Here is a 19644-nt window from a genome sequence, read left to right on the forward strand (position 1 = left end):
CTTTGATTTTGTTGGGTGTCGCGTCTCCGAGCCACCTGAATGACAAGAAACTCCGGTTGAATAGTCCTTTGTGCCTCTAATGCTCACTGATCCGATTAAAATGAGCGAGTCCTTAGCGTTCCTTTGAATGCCCCCCCTAACAACCCGGGTTCTAAACCGATTCCCCGCATTCAAAACTAGGCAGGGCTCAATGGGACGAAATATCCTAGAAGTTATTTGTCATCCCTTTCTCCTTTTTCCTCTTGTTTGACCGAGCGAAGCGGCGTCCACCTTTTTTATAACGTGCGGTGACAGTTGGAGGCTGAGTCGACGGGACACGTTTCTTCTCCTTTGCGAAGATGAAAAAAAAAATTATATAAATCCAATTTGTCCAATAAGAAGTCTAGTAGCCTCGACAGGATGCGACACCGTTCCTGATTTAGTTATTCATCCGCAGTGACATTGTTTTCTAGCAAAAAGCCTCTCCGTTTGCACATTTAAAACTAAAACGAAGCATGTTAGAAAAATTCAAAAGATCTTTTAACCGATCCACCCTTGATTTATTGCCATACCTAGAACTAAGCTCAAACTGTAAACAATGTTTATTACGTAAAAGCTCGTCTGTTTCTAGCTTGCTTTTTACCTGTTTCAGAGATGTTGTAGATCATTAAAATTGACCACAAAATACTTGTTTGTACCATGCTTGTAGTGCTGATTATCTATTACAGCAATAGAAATAAAAAATATGGTTAGATTTGAAAATAGCTAAATAATTTGCTGTAGAAAAAGCAATGTTGTCTAGTAATGTAGTATTTTTTCCGTGATATCTTTATGCATCTTCAAAATCACATGGAGACATCCAAGTAAAATTTCTAAAACTTTTCCTTGTTTGATTACCGATACTGACCGATTTCTGATTTACATGTGCTCAAATATGCACATGCACGTATACACATATACCGTGTACAGAGATGAACGTTTCACTTCTCACATCACCAGCAATTTCGTAATTTACAATAATTTACCGACAGGCCTGGAGTATCACCCAGATGTTGGCAGTCCGGGGTCAGACCTCCGAGGTTTGTCTCCAGGGGATATTAACATCTAGATCCTTTCAACCCACAATGCAATCAGTTCCTGAACCATTCACACTCTCACTTATTCTTAAATACCTTCTTTCCTATTTATATATAATTAACCTAATTAAGATGGTGTGGTTTATACACCTATTCAATAAAGCTAACCTAATTGACCGTCGATGGAGTACTTGATATTCCGCCATCAACCAACGTCACACAATCACGCTAATAAATACATTCACTCTTAACACAAACTCGGTATGCATAATTATCGTATACAATTTTGTATACACTGTGTACGATAAAGCAATCATATTTTCTCCAAGAAACGAAACAGGGGACTCATGTGAGCATATGTACTACATAATCGTTGAACGGCTTAAGCCCAATACTCATTCGCCTATGAGCTCTCTAGTTAGAGTCAAGGAGTTGCACGCTTCAATTAGATTTGCCACATCCAGCAATCTTTCTGTACATGCCGGACACATACGAGGACTTTGGACAAAAAGTGTGTCTACCTCGCATGTCCTTAATCGGGTGAAGATTAGCCTTCTTCTACGATCAGATCCACTTATCGACAGTGCTTTTGATACACTAGACTCCAAACCTTCTCTGAAGATCTGGCCCACCGATGCTGCCACATTCTTTTGATCATGCTTTTTATTATATTTTTATAGTTAAGTCTGGAGGAAAGGATGTCCTGTCATTAGACGCTTCCTTCACCCACCAGACCAATGTGAATGGGCAACAGGCAATAATCGTCGTTTGGCCTAGCCTAGAAGATCTGATTTTTAGGTTTGGCCCGCCTAGCCTCGCTAGCAGTTTGTGAATGATTTAAGGAAAAAATGTTATTCAATTAATTCTACATTTCAATGGTGGTGCATTCTGAGATGTTTTTAGAAGTGCGTAAGACCACGCGGCTTTTTATAACCTTCATCGGTTTTATCCTGTAACTTTTTTTTAAATATTTTATTTACAGTAATTATTCAGAAATCGTGAGATGCGGTCTGGTGTGACGTAGGTTTCAGAAAAACATTTTCTTCATCGTGCCAACCTTTCGACCTTTATTGAAATCATCTTCAGGGCCTCGGATTTGCAAACATTGTTTAAATTTAACAAATACATGTAGGATGTGGAAAAAAAGTGAATTTATACAATCCAAAAAAAAATATATATTTTTATTCGATTAAAGTATTTCTACTCACTCAAAGTGTTTGTTTTCTGCGTACAAACACTTTCAGTGAGTAGAAATACTTTGATCGAATATATAAAAAAAAAAATTTTTAGTCGATATTAACGGTCACTTATCACCACACATTTTATTTACAGTTTACAATTAGCGGTGAAAATTTGTACAAAAAACGCCGGTACTGACGATATTTATAATTTATACGTTAGTATTCACTTTTTAGTGATTTTCAGTATGGTCGTCGCAAATTGAGTCTTAGAATTGAAGCTATATTTAAAAAGTTATACCTTGGGAAATTCTCTTTGGCCATTCAGTTTCATTTTCTAAAAGTCCGTCCAATCTTTTTTGTTTTGTATTTACGTAATTTCATTCTCATTGTTTTGTATGTTTTCCTTCGAATTCTTTAATTTCTGCAAGCTTTTATTTTTCTATCGGAAAGTGTGCGATCAGGCGTATTTCAGAGTAATAAAGCTTTCTATTAACCAAAAACTAAAAAACATCCTTGTTTTTAAAACAGCTCAACAAATATATGTAATTATCTTGATATAATCCGGAATGTCCACGAAGAGCAATAAATATAATATATAAAATACAGAGGGCATAGTATTTTTTCCCTTTCGAATTGCCCTCGTTTTGTTTCAAGCATGAACCGTCCTCGGGGTTCCGACTGCACGCCTAATTTTGACGTACCATCTGTAATTTTGAGATTGAAAGAAATGACTGTTGATCTAGAGATGATAGATTTATTATAGACCGAGAGATTTCGTTTGTTCTTTTTTTCCGTGATTTGTCAATTTTTGAATTTTCCAAAGAACCACTGCTTGATTTCAGTTCAGCGTAACTAATCGTTGTAAGCCTGTCTGTCTACTATTGTTGGGTGCAAATCAAACAAAACCTCATACTCAGGGAAACTGATTTCTGGAGCAAAAAGCGCCCTGCTCTTTGATGGGAAGTCCTTAGGGTAAGCTTAACCAGCCTAAGCGTTTTGAAACAAAACCCCTTTAAGAGCCGGGCCGCAACCTTTTTTCTCGAGAGGGCGCTCTTCTTTTTAATTGGATTTGAACACTTGTGAATTGCCGGGTGTCCACTTCAGTCTAGCGTTTCCGGCCCACTCGGCCAGAGTTAAATTCCTATCGCTTAAGTTCTGTCTTCTCGCAGGTTTGCTTCGCATTTTTTCAAATTATTAAATTCGCTTTCAACCCGCTCCGAATAACATCATGGTTGCTCTTACACGAACTTAAGCAATCACGCAAATTTCGTCAGGTTTAGTAAAAAAACTTAATTTACCCCAGTTTGAAGAGTCAGGGACTTGGAGTTTGCCAATCCCGGGTCAGGCCTAGACACACTTACACTCTGTATCATTTTAAACATATTATTGTCTATTTATTTACCGTTCAATCAGTTAGGGTGATGACCGTTGACACATAATTGTTATGATAGAACTCAAATTTCATCACGGTCCTCCCACAAATATTCACGCTAATAAATAAATTCAATATACGTAAAAAGGAAGACAAAACGAAATAACTATAAAGGTAGCCATTCACGATCACTCCAAATGGAACCGCGGCAAGCCGTACAGCTCCATTTGGAGTGCCTGAAATTTGAGGGGCATTCACGACCGCTCCACAGCCAGTCGCTCCGAACGTCAACCAGTGAATTACCTTCTCAAAATGGATGACGATTTCTTGTGCTACTCTTCTGTTTATTTACATATTAAAAGCAAAAAATCGAAGAGAAAATGGTGTAAGAAGTGGCTCCTGAACAGAAGCCGTAATACCCANGGAGTTTGGACCGGTCGAATATTCGACACAGCCGGGCACGCCAGTTCAGTTTTGCCATTGACGTGGTTTTTGGAACGGCGTCGCTCCGTTTGGCCTGCTTGGAGCGATCGTGAATGGCCACCTTAAGGCACAGCCGGTTCAGTTTTGCCATTGACGTGGTTTTTGGAACGGCGTCGCTCCGTTTGGCCTGCTTGGAGCGATCGTGAATGGCCACCTTTAGACTAGCTGTGTTCAAGCACGATTCTCGTATCGGATGGCATTCCTACACACTTTCTATAAGGAGCCAAGAAATGTGAAATTTCAATTAAGTGGGAACAAACTTTCTCTACTGCCGGATACAGTCTTTAGCCCAAAAGGAAGGTACTTTGTATTGCTTATTCTTAACCAGCTGAACATAACCCTTCTAGTATGATTTTTATTCTCCGAGAGTCACTCATCGACCGTGCTCTTCTCTGCCGATTCTAACCACTGAGACTGCCATTACTTTTATATCAGATTTTTATTGAATTTTTAGCGTATGAGGGCCGAGTCGCCGTGGTCAGATCCGATCGTGGGTCGCCTCGTCCGCATATTCTTTACCCTTCTGACCTGTGTCTGTGAACCCAGACGACCATCACCAATTTGCTGGGTGTAAATACTTATTTACTCTATTCAATAAATTATAACATTTAGATTGAAAATTTTGCTGCGACCAATTGCCAGCAAAGTATATTATTGCAACTCCACGAATTTGCCGATTACGAAGTATGAATGCGATTTTATCTATAATCGCAGAATTCGGTCAAATAGTGACCAATGACATTCAACAACATGAGTAAAGGGAGAGAGAGAGAGAAAGAGAGAGAGAGAGGAGAGAGAGAAAGAGAGAGAGAGAGGAGAGAGAGAGAGAGAGAGAATGAGAGGGAGAGAACAAGAACGAGGGAGAGGAAGAGATCAAAATAATAATTACTATGTACAATAGTATGTGTCCGGCATAAAGATTGCTTGATGAGTCCCACATATTGAAGGGTGAAATTCCTTGGCTCTTTATAGGAAGAGGGTAAGAATGCTAACCGGTATGGGAATTACGTACGATTATGGTAAGAAGTATTGCTCCGATTTTTGAAGGAAACAGGGCAGTTTTATTGTATATAGTGATTGACAGATATCTCGTTTTGTTTTTCCGTTTGTGTACATCGAGACTATTTGAGAGGGATGATGGAAGAATACGGAGTACACCATCCCATTTGATTGAACGGTATGAAAATAGGAAAAATGTATGTGTAGATTCAAAAACGGCATGCGCTGTGGGATTAAATGGCCTTGCTGTTGACAGCCCGAATAAGCTTGAATTGTCAGAGAGCTGGGAAAACTAGAAAAATGGCGATTACCCAAACAGAAATAATATTTTGAACCAGAATTTATCTAAGCACCAGTTTCAAATATTTAAATGTGAGATTTCTTCACGAGGTCTTCGAAGTGATGAACCTGCAGTTGGGTCGTTTCTGCAATTTTGATTTTGTCAGACGCATGGAAATGCTGAAGCGCTGATAGACCAAAATGATCCTAGCTGACCAGTGTATCTGTTGTTTTCTTTTGGTAACACTTTCAAATATTGGGTCAACTTTGGTATGTTCTTAGAATAATTAAAACCTTCTTAAGCTTGCTTCAATAATTAAAGGTGTTGTTGACATCTTTAAAGAATTGTTGAAGAACAAAGTGGACCTCTTCAGGTGCCATAGGGTAAAATCGTTTAGACCTGCAATCTTCTGACCGAGTCGTCAGGAAAATAGGCGACTGTTACTTGAAAGAAAATCTGTTCTTAAAGATAATCATATCTGCATTGTGTTCTTTCAATTTCATTTAACAGTTTGGTTCGGGAATATGTCAAAAATCGATTTACTCGGGTTTAAACGGGGTTTTGATTGACGCGTAAAAGCGGGGAAAAATGAAAACGACCTCAGCCCTCAGAATAACACCGAGGGTAAAAAAAGGTGGAAAAAAGCCTCGGGAGAGGCTATTGACTGAGTGTCTGTATATACTCAAGCTAATTGAAAAATATACTCAAAGCGCTACAGGGGTGCGAGGCCGGGGAAGGGTAGACAATCAAAATTGCGCTGCGGAGCCCGTAGGAGTCGGGCCCCGGGCAGGGAAGGGGGTTAATTGAATTCTATTGTGGAGCAATCAGCCTTCGCCCCTCCCCGCCTTTCTACGTAATCAGAGCCTAATTTAAAAAACTGATTTCTGATTTATATCTCGGAGAAGTTCCCACGTCTCTCTTTATGTTAACATCGCCTTTTTTCGGATCTGAAAACTTATTAGGATCCGGGGAGTCGGCATTTTCCGCCTTCAGAATGACAGCTGTCACCAGTTTTATTTTGTAAACTAATTACAAAATCGAAAGAAGGGAATGTTTCTGTCCAAATCTGGTATTTTAGCATTCGATTAAAGTGGCTTTTTTTCAAATTTATTATCCCTTAAGAGGAAGGAGCAAACAGCCAACGATGGCACTCAATATGAAGTATTAGGGAACGTGGAGGTCTCGCTGTTAAAAGTGACGTGGTGCGTTAAGCGGGGAACACACTTACCCGAAGCAAAGCTATGCGATGCTACCCGATGCTACCCGACGCCTTGTCACTTTTTGGTAGGGTGTGTACATCTATGCGACGTCAAGCGTACGCCACGTAGTCACACAGCGTGTATCACAATCGCAACGCCTCTGTTGTTCTTAATGCATTACTTTGAGCAAAACCATGTAATAAATTGTGTTTTAAGTTTTATGAGCACAACCATGTAATAAATTGTTAAACCTAATTGTTTTAAATAAAGTTATTCCGGGTATTATGATAAATTTTCTTCCTAACCATCATAATTAAATAATTTTTATAAAAACTTATGACTTTTCGATCTCGTTTAATTTGGTTTACATTAAAATAGGAATGTTGTAATTAATATAATTCCAAAATTACGTATACTTTGTTTGAAATAAACTACAAAAAATACGAGTGTTCTGTAGCTTAATCGAGGAAAATGGTGTGATTTTATGAGCAAAACCATGAAATAAATAAATTGTTAGTTAAATTTTATGAGCAAAGCCGTGCAATAAATTGTTCCAATTTTAGAATATGTACCGCCGAAGCGAGTACAATAAATTGTTAATTAAATTCATTATATCAAAAAATGGTATTCTGGTGTTTTGATCAATTTTCTACCAAACCATTAAAATTAGTTTTTTTTGTAAATAAAAATTAACGAATTTTTGATCTCGGTTAATTTGGTTTATATTAAAATAAGTACGTTGTAATTAATATAATGACAATAATACATGTAGTTTGAATAAAAATATGAGTGTCCGATTCTTTTGTCTTTGACTGTACTCGATGCAGCCCGACAAAAATTTAGACAGTGGAGATCGCAGAGCGTAGAGTAAGGTAGCGTTGCGTAGCATCGGGCAGATGGGCACGGGGTTAATACAATCTTATGGAAAATTGGTCTTTGGATTTGCGTCGCGTAGCATCGGGTATCGTTGCATCGGGTGTTCCCCGCTTTATAGTGATGTGATTACGTATACAGTCTTGAGGTTAGAGGATGGCTCGCGAGGTTGGTATGGAATTTTAGTAAGCGGGAATGGTTCAGTTTGTTGGCGTTATGTTTCTGTCTAAGTAAAAAGTTTTGATAGTTCTTTTTATTTGCCGTTGGTTTTTACATTTCAGTTTGTACAAAGTTTGAAATGTAATAACGGTGTTATTGTTATTGAAAACAACTAGATTTACGATTATTTCAATATTGTTTCTGGCAGGATATTTTTTTTTTTAGGTAAACAATTAAAAACATAACTTAGCGAAAAACCTGGATAAAAAATTTATGATTAATTAATTGAAACTTTTTTGACATTAATTCATTTTCAAAAATTTGACATCGTTAAATATAAATTGCATACAAGACATCCAAAACATGTTCACAATATTTTATTATTTACAAAATGGTATCAGTTTTCGAATAATCTGGCAAACATGTCTCTGATAGTTTGTTAACAATGACGCATTGGTGCTTTAGTATCAATGTATGACACCATTGCATGAGTGCTACGTCTACACGTGTTTAGGAATGTCCCTACACTTTTATCGAGGAAAGACTTGATGGACTCAATGCCTGCAACTCGGTGCGATCACGCATTTTTGTATGTCTTGGTGCGTTTAAGCACAAGTGTAAAAACTTATTTTGGGCAGTCTGAATCTGCCTAATGTTGCTGTCACAGGTGAAATTCCAAGCGAAACACGCATAAGCAAACCTGCCTGACCTCAACTTTGTAGATTAACAATTTATTAGGATTAGTCAATCTTTAATAAGTAATGGGAATAAGTTTAAAATATACTGCTTACTTTTATCGAGTAAGGTATTTGTATATATATTGAAACTTAACCTCCTATCCAGCCACAGCCCAAGGTACTTTACGGAAGAGGACCACGTTAATGTCTGGTCTCTGTATGTCAAACAGGTTAACAGGTTAAGCCGTCTTTTTGTGAACATAATAGCCTCAGTTTTGTCAAAATTTATGTTAATTTTACATTTTGTAAAAAATTATCCATTTGCAGCAGACGTCTACTTAGTATACTTGCAATAGCGCTTACTCTCCATGACGTTGTAAACAGGGCAGTGACATCGGCAAAAAGGGCCGTACAGACCTCGGAGACAGTTAAATTATTCATATAAATAACAAATAATATTGGCCCAAGGATACCCCTGAGATACCCCAAAGGATAGACAGACGTACATCCTTCAACAAAACGAGGCTGGAAAATGAGGCTATTGTGCCATTCGGTGTCAAAGGCTTTGTTAATGTCTACCAAATCCATCTCTGTATGCTTTTTCCTATTAAAGTTTTGGGTAATTCCATCTACGATCCTATATAGTTTGACCTGTGTGGTTAAAGAAGTTACATCAATAATTTTTTCACAATCTTTCCTTAACGCCCTTCATAGACTGATAGGTCTGTTGTACAATGGATCTGCTGGATATTTAGGTTTATGTAATATCATGATTTTTGTAGTTTGCCATTTATCAGGGAAATAACCGAGTAATAACAAAGAATTAAATAGATAGGTCATACTAGGCTTTTTTTTAATAAGCGTTTTACCATAATATTAGTTATTATGTCCAGTCCTGGCGGTTTGTTTTTTTTGTTTGCCCCCTTTTTTATGATAGTTTTAATTTCGTTTGGGGTGACTAATTTACAGTCTGATGGATTTTAATTTATTGAATCACAATAGTGTTTAACTTTTTTTTGAATAATCGAGTATGATTTAAACCGGAGTGTGCAGAGTGCACAGTTTTTAGGGTTTTAGCAAGAATTTCAGCTTTTTTTACTGGAGAGACATATTCCCTGCTCTCATAAATCAATGAGTCATTTGTGTTACTGGATAACGGATTTTTGAAACTTTTATCACTGTCCATAATGTACCATTGCTTGGTTTCACCTTGCTTAAATAGGATTGCCATCGAGAATTTCTCCAGGCCAAGTTTCGTGATTTTATTCTAGTAGTACGTCGTTAAAAAAGTAAAGAGCTTTGACAATTTAATTTGGCTGAGGACTTTTAATTGGAAAAATTCGATGTCTTAGTGCTTCCAAACGTACCAAAGTCTTAATGTAAGTTAAAGTCTTGTACAACGTTTGTTTAATTTTGAAGTCAAAACAGGTTTCAACCGTAGAAGTCTTTGTAGTTGTCCATTTCTTTTGTTAAGTTATAGTCTTTTAAGTCTTGTTTGATGATGATACGTCAGTCGGCTATTTAGGTCGTAAGTATCTCATTCAAACCGTCGGCAGCTCATTCATATTTTACAGCTTATTATAAGAAGATTATTTCCTTAATTTTTTGCTCTACCCTTTGATTAGATACGCCAAGAAAATAAAATTATTAGACGTAGCATGGACAGGAAGGAGTAAGGATCGTCTTCCCACGGAGCTAATAAAAATAAACTTATTAGTGACTCGAGTTACTAACCAGTTGCTTAGTTTCGCGTGTTTCAATATGGACGATCAGGTGGACATATTATTTTTGAGTGATGTTGAAAAACATGCTATTATTTTCATGGATACTTGACGAAAAACACTGAAAAGCATGGCATGGGAAAACGCAAAATCTTCGTTATATTTTTTCCCTTCGGTCAGCTACTTTTTCGTGCCGCTCAATTTTCAACGTGCGAAAAGGGTGAATTATAACACAACTAAATATTACTCTAATATATACTTTAGGCAAATGCGAACTGTTTAATAATGCATCTTTTTGCATTATTTCGTGTGTGTGAGACGATAAGGGAACATTTCATACATCTCTCTCAAAATAAACTAATAAAAAGTCTAAAGTATGTGGGGAAATATAAATAAAGTTGACGTCGTGCGTGACCCCCAGGAAAACGTGCGTTTCGACCAAGTCCCCTTTACAAATAAGTACGTCCAAAGGATATAAAACACCTGAGTTCCCGAACTACTTACGGGATAGATGTATGGATGTCATTTAATTAAGGAAGTTTAGTAAATTTATTATTCATTTAATAATAACATTATTTATTAAAATTAATTAAGGTTTTTAGTCGAGATAAAAAAGCCAATGGCACGAGCGGGATTCGAACCCACGATCTTCGGCTAGATACGCCGCTGCTCTACCACTTGAGCTATCGTGACCTCGATCCACTCGGACACCAACTTCCCATCTCAACCGCACCTTTTGAATTTTCCCTCCTTTTTGCCGTTTTTCAAATGTCGTCGCGGACCACGAAATTAATGAATTTAATTATTTATTAAACTAAAGTAAAAATGGATATATTTAGTATAGGATTATATTGAAATGTAGAATTGCAACTATTAGTAGCAATCNGTGTGTGTGTGTGTGTGTGTGTGTGTGTGTGTGTGTGTGTAAGGCTAATCACAACATTAAAGGACGTGTTGTTTGTTTATATTTCTTATCTTACCTTATTTTGTATTTATATATTGTATTTTTTAATTTATTTTTTAAATTCTTTTTTAAATATACAATACTAGCATTTAATACATCTAAATTTATTTCATGTTAATTTTACTGAATTCTATTAATGGGAGAGTAGAACTGGTAGTTAGTAGAGCAGTGAAGGACTTGAGATCAAATTATTCAATAATTTGTTGAGAAAACACAGTCAAATCTAGTTCTTTTTGCCTCTAGAATTTCGACGTTCAGATCAGACATTGTGAGATTATAGTTGTAATTGAAACTGTGGTTCAAAAACCAGCACCTGAGAAACCGATATTGAACCGTTTCGATACTGCTGATTTCAGAAGAGTAGATGACCAGACGTAAAAAGATGATTCAAGTATAAGTCGAACAAAAGTGATAAAGGGTAGACTCAACATTTCTATATTTTAAAAAGATTTTGGATATTGAATTAAAAACCCAAGTGTTTTTAGAGCTTTAGAGAAAATTTTAGATATATGTTTTCTTAAGGATAATTGATTGTTAACGTGAATTCCCAAATCTTTGATTTAGTAAATGTTTCGTTAATAATAGAGTAGTTGAAGCTTAAGTAAGTAGATCTGTCACTGGAAAAGACTGAAGTTGAAGATAATAAGCGAAAAATCATACAAAGAACACCATATATGAAGAGAAGTAATTTTATCCTGAAGTATGACGTCATCATACATGATTACATGATAAATGTTAAATTAATTTACATGTTTTAATAGCCTTAAATAGTGTAAGTTCATCAGCGAGGAGCTGAAATTTTAGACTACCTGATTGTTAAATAATCTACTTAATCTACTGACCTCAGTAACTTTTTATTTATTTTTGTTTTTGATTTCTATCCAAATAAATATTATCTTTTATCCTAATATTTTATTAACTATAAAATCAAAAAGTGGTAGAGTTAAGCTTTTTGAGTTTGATCTGTATAATTATTGTTTCGGTAAAATGACTTTTTGGTTTGATATGATATGGATTTTTGTTAATACAATTTTTTGTATCCCAATTATCAAAACCCGTTTATTTTAAAGTAAAATTGTATATTGTCTGAAACAGCCACTCAAGCCCTTCATCGTAATTGAACTGACAAGCGCCTAACAAAATTCTGATTTACAAAAAAAAAATTATTTATATTTCACAGAAATGTTAATTTTGTCTGTTTGCAGCAACAGAGGTAAACCCTGGCTTCCGGTGTTGTTGAAAAAAACGCCTATTTTGATATTCGAACCTGGGACCCTTACAGTGATGAATCGCTGTGTCCGCACCGTTGCGGCCACCACGACGTCCCCCTTTGTTTGTTTTTGGCCTTTTTTCATGGTCATCGGACTGTCTGATGAGAAGGCCCTGATGGAAAATCAACAGAGCCTTGCCCGGGGATAAGAACAACACAACTCCCATATCCTCTCTGCCTCAGTTTCTCATCCTCCACTGGAAAATAATAACATTGAATTACAACGGTGTTGGGTTGGGCAGAAAAAAGGGGGAGAAAACTTTTTTTTACCACCCCCTGTCACACTGCAAACAGGGTTTTTGAAACATTGTTTAAACTGGAACGGACATCAATTTATCAATAATTTTTTTCCGATTACGTTGCTTACATTTTACTTTCTTGCTTCTAGGAATGAGGAAATGAAAATCTAATAAACCAAATAATTCAGCTTTCTGTAAAATATTCCCATTATCAGTTCTAGGCAAGCATAGATTAAAACAATATATCTAACATTTAATTAAAATAGAGGAGATTGTGTTCTGATTGAAAGTTCCAAAACCGGAGAATCGACAGTAACAGAATTGGAAGTGTGAGGTTTTCAAATTTTTATTGGGTGATATAATTAAAATGATTAATAAACTGAATTGGAAGTAACCCATTAAAAATATATTAAAATAATAATTTCTTAGAAAAAAACACCAATATATTTTTAATCCAAAAAAAAGTGTTAAAGGGTTCACTTCCGCCCCGAGGAATATCGAGTCAGGGAGAGTGAATGTGACCAGACTTCTATGCCTGTGGTGATGTATATAAATATAAGTATTGTCTGTCTATATGTATTGTACAGAGAGGCTAGCATTTTAGGATATCAACATATACATATAAAAGCAGAGAGTCGCTCAAATGACTGTAGTTTCAGACAACATACGCGTGAAAGACCAAAAAAAGAAGGAAAACACGCAGAGGGCCGACGATAACCTCAGCTGTTTGTCTCCCCAGAAACTTCCTACTTTACTCCGTACAACGGTTTCTTTAATTTGTTTTCTAAAAAATTCTGTAGACAATGATAGTTAAATAATACTAGATAAAATTACTAAAAAATTGAGATAGGTATAGAATACTTAATTTACAGAATTTCGTGCAGTTTATTAATTCAGTTTGACCAATGACCTGGAGGTCGTTTAGAATAAAAAATACCCAGAGAAGTCTCTCAAGAGAGTCCAAACTCAACGGGCTTATTACCGGAAAAGTTCAGGAACTACCAAGTTGAGTTACGCAGCCAGAAAAGTGATGGAAGTGAAAGGAAACTTGAATAAATGCAACTTTTTTAGTCCTAACCTACCTTAACTAATTGATTTGAAATTAACAGATTATTATAAACATTAATGGACCATTAATTTTATATTGAAAATAATATTTCAATGATATTATTAAATTATTACAATTAATTAAGGTTTTTAGTTGAGATAAAAAAAGTGAATGGCACGAGCGGGATTCGAACCCACGATCTTCGGCTTGCTACGCCGCTGCTCTACCACTTGAGCTATCGTGACCTCGATCCACTCGGACACCAACTTCCCATCTGAACCCCACCTTTTGAATTTTCCCGCCATTTTTCAATATTATTAAACGTGTAAATACGAGTAGGAACAAAGAAATCTGCTTTATGGAAATCAAACTGCTTTTCACTATTCAAAATTTTGGCAGCGCGCACCTCACCGGGCCAGTGAAAACCGAAAATGAGAACAAGGGTGGCAACTGATTTTTACAAAATAATAGTCAACGTAATTTTTTTTAAACAAAAATATTCTGGTTACCATTCATTCTACCACAGAGTAGTCGATATTAGCGTAATTGAGGATGAAAGCTCCGTCAATCATGGTAATTAATTACATTCACACACGAGACTTGGTTCACTCTGCCTCAGAGTACTCGACATTTCTCGGAGTAACTGGGGCCTATCCATTCACGCAAATAAATACATCCGTTCCAATAAATTACTCATTTCCTACAAATGCAATTACAAAGATCTTTATACGATTAACAAATATTTGTTGCCCGAGATTTTGAATCAGATCTATGCCTGCAACCATCCTCCAAGGCATCATTTGGGGTGTCGTATTTCTTTCTTTGCATACTTAGTTATTTTGCAGTATTTTATTATGTGCCCTACCGTGATAGGTTGTCCACAGAAACTGACACCTATTTGGTCTCACCCCCATTAAAATGTATCTGTGTATGATCTAGATATGGCCTATGCCCAGCTTATGTCTAGTTAATATTGCAAATACTATAAGCTGCAATTTGATTTTTTTTAAATTTTAAGTAAAGCATTGAGACCGGTTTATTGTTAGTGGCGTTTCGTGATACTAGTACAGGTTTGTAATAGAGTAAAATCCTTCATGATCCTTTTTAGGAAGTTGAAAAAATAATCCTCTGTAGTAACACGGTCTATTTAACTGCAATTTAGCAAACAAACACAAATAGAAAAACAAAATCTTTCAATCACAGGAACTTTTTCTAACTTGATTTGTTCACTACTTCAATTTATTGGAGGGCACAAGCAAATTGCAAAAAAATGCTGACAATAGCAGGCTAAAATAATTATAACAGCACAAAACAAACAAAAAATAACTCATCGGTGAATAGTAATTTACAATATACTTTGAGAATATTTTTTGTTTTACATATTTGTTTAAGATAGCTGATAAAAAAAAGTTTAATAGTTGAGTTAATTAAAATTAGTAATAAACTGTATTGAAAATACCTTTATTATGGTAAGTAGGTTGAAAATCAATACTTATTCGTCGATTTTACTTAAGGATTTTATTTTCTCTCCTCGATTTCAGTTTTTCTTTCAACATATTTTAAAAAATCTACCAAAAAATAATAGAATAAAACGTCGATTATTATTTTAAAAATACCTTTTTCATGGTAAGTAGGTTTAAAATCAATACTTCAACTTATTCGTCGATTTTACTTAAGGACTTTATTTTTTCTCCTTGAGCAGTTTTTCTTTGGACAAATTGTAGAATTATAAAATTAGAACGCTTTCTCGAACTTTTACCTTGCCTATTGAGATAAAAGAGGATAAGAGAGAAAAAAGATTAAAGTTTATTTAAAGTTCAAAATATCCTCGTCAATTCACCAAAACGTGGTTTTTATTTGTCTTTTTCAGAAAATACGATTATTCAAATAACTGGGTTTCAGTACTATTTTCACCATCGACGACTCGTTTATGAATTATATCTTTATTTAATGTTGTACACTTAAAAGAACGCTGACCCCAAATCAAGCGATAATAATGTTTTAAACCACCTCCCTGGATGAAGAGTTAAAATAAACGGGGACAAAATATATTTATACCCTCCCTTTAATCTCCTGGAGAAACATCGGTCCGTCCACCCCGCCGGTTTTGAAGGAGGAATGTGTAAATCTTAGAGGATTAGGTTCAGTGGAAGGAGGAGATTTGGGGAGTAAACCTTTAGTAAAGTTTGTCAGGTTTAATCCCCCAGTAAACACCGACTCTCGGAATCACCTCGGGAAACAGTTTTGTTTGTTTTTTTGTCATTTATTTATAAACCATATTATCTGGCTTTACGGCGACGTTCAAAAGACATCTATTTGAACGGAGCATTAAGAAAAGCAAGGTCGCACTTTTACGAGGCAGTTGAACCAATGCTAAATCTATCATAATTAACCAGCTCACTTAAACCTTTATCTAGACAAATTCCAAAAAAGAATTTTCAAAACCTGTTACAAATTTTATTACTGTAACTTTAATAGGTGGTCCTTTTAATAATTTAAAAAATGTAGATTTTACACATACTCTTATTTAAGAAAGAAATGCGCTAGAAAAGTAAAAAAATTTAAAAATGTTGACTGACATCTCACAATTGACATCTATTTTATGTCGATACATAAAAGTGCTTGATTGTACAATTAGGCGTTAAATGTCAGGGATTAATCCATTACTTCATTGAATGTTGGAAGAATATAGCCTCGTCGTCTTAACTTCGAATTGCCTTTAGCAAATTATCCATCATTAATAATAGTTTCAAAGTCATGATGAAAAAGTTATATTCCTGGAGAGCTGAGCAGGAGCTGTTCTTTCCAATCGGCATTATCTTTGACTTTTGATATAACATTACAATAAAGTTGATGATGGGTGTTGGTCTGCGAGACGGAGAACCATTGCGCCATTTTCAGAGAGGAGCACACACTAGTTCCTCACTGAAGATGGCGCTATGTCGAATGGAATAATTCACCAACCCACGAGTGAAGACGGACCCAATGTGACCTATGCATTTCAATGTCGTCTATTTTTGTTGATTTTGTTTTATTTAAACCTTTGGTTATAAAGATCTAGCAATTTTTATGTAATACAAGAGTCGAATTGGACCAGAAAAAACTAAAAGTTCCATTTATTTATCAAGCGTTCAATCATCTGTACTGCATGGTTGAAATAGTGACATCATGTGGACCAGATTGGTCACATTCGATGGCGAAGACATGTTCAATAAGCAAACCAATCCATACAGAAATCTAAAATTTCAGTTATTGTTAGTTTTACTGTTTTTTAAATGAGACTTTATAACTGAACATCTAATATTATTTGAGCATACAAGTGCTTTTTTCAATAAAACGCACTAAATCTAGCTCAAGTTACTGTGTATTAAAATGACCAATCTACCTTTTGTCATAAAGTTTTTTGATTGCAGCGTACAATTATAGATAGATTAAGTTGTATACAAACTTAATTATTAGTTGCACCATAAATTTTTTTATTAATTTTCTTTACCAGTTCCTGTTTCAAATTACTGTGTATTAAAATGTCCAATCTAGCCTTTTTTTCATAAAGTTTTTTTTAAATTATAGCATATAATTATAGATAGATTAAGTTGTACATAAACTTAATTATTAGTTGCACCATAAATTTTTTTTTATTAGTTTTCCTTACCAGTTCCTGTTTCAAGTTACTGTGTATTAAAATGTCCAATCTAGCCTTTTTTTCATAAAGTTTTTTTAAATTACAGCATACAATTATAGATAGATTAAGTTGTACACAAACTTAATTATTAGTTGCACCATAAATTGTTTTGTTAGTTTTCCTTACCAGTTTCTGTTTCAAATTGCCTCGTGCCATTGACTTTTTCATCTCGACTAAAAACGTTAATTAATTGTAATATATTAATTGGTCAAGCGGACCACGAAATTAGTGAACTTAATTATTATTTGCACCATAATTTTTTTATTAGTTTTCCTTACCAGTTTATACCAAAAGATTAAAAAAGACAGGATAGGTAAACCAAAATAATCGGAACAACCAAGCTGTAAATAAATATAAATTTATATAAGTTAAAAAAATATTAATAATAAATTATTTAGAGATCGTGAGATGCGGTCTGTTATGACGTAGGTTTTAGAATGTAGATGTGTCATTCTTTTACATGGCACACAACAATGACGCATCTACCCAGAATCTACACCGAAAACAAACACTTTGCGCCCTGAAGATGATCTCAATAAAGATTGAAACGTTGACACGATAAAGAAAATGTTTTTCTAACAAACAATAAATACTAGGCCAACTGGGCAGACACTCTTTGCCAATGCCTTTTAATAGAATATTTTTTTAAATAAAATTATAATCTTATTGTAATTTATCTTTCTTCTCATTTATCTACCAATTAACGCATTAAATTTAAAGACGATGGCTTCACCGGCTGTTAATGTTCAAATAACAATCATTGTTAAATATTGAGATTTTCTCTTGGGGGTCCGTGGAGTGATGAATCTGTAGTTCTGTCGTTTTGAACACGATGGTCCGTCTTACTCCGCTGTTTTATTATTAGTCATACTGTGTAAGTTAAGACAAAATCTTTTGTCAATGTGAATTCACTTGATAATGTTAGAAATAATTTATTTTCAGTGACATTTCGTTGTATTTATTGTTTGGTTAGCGGTTTTCTTTTGGCCTGGTCATTCTTTCAGACCCGCATGGGGGACGTAAACCCAATGGGATCGAGGTGTTTACAGCAGAGCGAAACGTCTCTTGATTGCTTTGATAAAATCAACCGGAATTGCTTACGTAAATTCCCCATCCAGCTTTGATATGGGTCGTAACAAATGGACGAATAGCCAATAGTTCAATTAGATTAGTAAACGGGATTCGCAGATTGCCGTGTATGACTAATTAACATTAATTGCAGTAAGTACGGTTGATTAAGAACGGATTGACGTCTCTCAATTAAATTTTATCGTCAATACGTCCCTGCCCACCTGGTCCGTATTAATATTAAAGTGGTTAATTGGATTAACAAGGGGCCTGAGAGATGTATGAAACGTAAATAGGAGCAAATTACGAAATCGAAGCCATTTGTTAAAATGAAGGTTTAATCTTCTTTGTAACTCAATTGCTTTTCCACGTTTTATCCGGAAAAACAGGTTCTTAGAATTTTCATTATCAGAAAAACATCTGCAAATTAAGTTTTAACAATATCCTATAATTTACAGGCCTTTTCCTAATTAAAATCACTTTGCTGTGTTAACATTTCTTGAAAATTATTTCATTTAATCAAGAAGACTTTGATTTAGGAAAGGAATTTGAACTATTTGAAAAATAAAGCAACTATGGTGCAAAAGAATTTTAAAAATTATGGCTGACTAAGAAATACATAAATTTATGTAATTTCTACTGACTTTATCAAACTTACACTAAAAGTTAAAAAGGAAATTACAAATATCAAAATTTTCTATAATTCAGTTATGTTTTAGTTGTCCTTTGACCAAGTTAGTCTTTCAATTAATTATTTAGAAATCGTGAGATGCGGTCTAGTGTGATATAGGTTTCAGAAAAACATTATCTTTATCGTGCCAACGTTTCGATCTTTATTGAGATCATCTTCGGGCTCAAAGTGTTTGTCTTCTCTGTAATTGTGCCATTCTTGCGTTTCGTGTTGAGTGTCACTCTCAAACGCAAGAATGGCACAATTACAGAGAAGACAAACACTTTGAGCCCTGAAGATGATCTCAATAAAGATCGAAACGTTGGCACGATAAAGAAAATGTTTTTCTGAAACCTACATCACACCAGACCGCATCTCACGATTTCTAAATAATTATCGATTAACGGTCACTAATCACCACACTTTCAATTAATTTTTCTTTCCATGTAAGGTCTTGGTTGAGATAAAAAGTCAGTGTCACCAGCGGGATTCGAACCCACGACCTTTTATCTTAACCAAGACCTTACATGTAAAGAACAATTAATTTAAAGATGTAACTTGGTCAATGGACCACTAAAACGTAAATGAATTAATATTTAATAAGTAAAAGTACTTTAAGTAAAAGAAGTATCACTTCACCAACAGCACCCCGTGGTCACTTCATAAGTCGCTAAAGAATCCAATCCGATTACACGGCATTTGAA

General features: G+C 35.1%; 1 protein-coding gene and 1 non-coding gene across 6 annotated transcripts in view; one reads left to right on the forward strand and one right to left on the reverse strand.

Annotated features, from left to right (window-relative positions):
* The window catches only part of LOC106662035 (LIM domain only protein 3-like), a 156785-nt gene that overhangs the window by 42612 nt on the left and 94529 nt on the right, over nucleotides 1-19644 (forward strand). The window lies entirely within an intron of this gene.
* On the reverse strand, nucleotides 13693-13765 carry Trnaa-agc. The gene has a single exon. It is a non-coding gene; the product is annotated as a tRNA-Ala (tRNA).

The sequence above is a fragment of the Cimex lectularius genome, unplaced genomic scaffold (assembly GCF_000648675.2).
Source record: "Cimex lectularius strain Harlan isolate CLEC.00 unplaced genomic scaffold, Clec_2.1 scaffold268, whole genome shotgun sequence".
NCBI lineage: Eukaryota > Metazoa > Arthropoda > Insecta > Hemiptera > Cimicidae > Cimex > Cimex lectularius.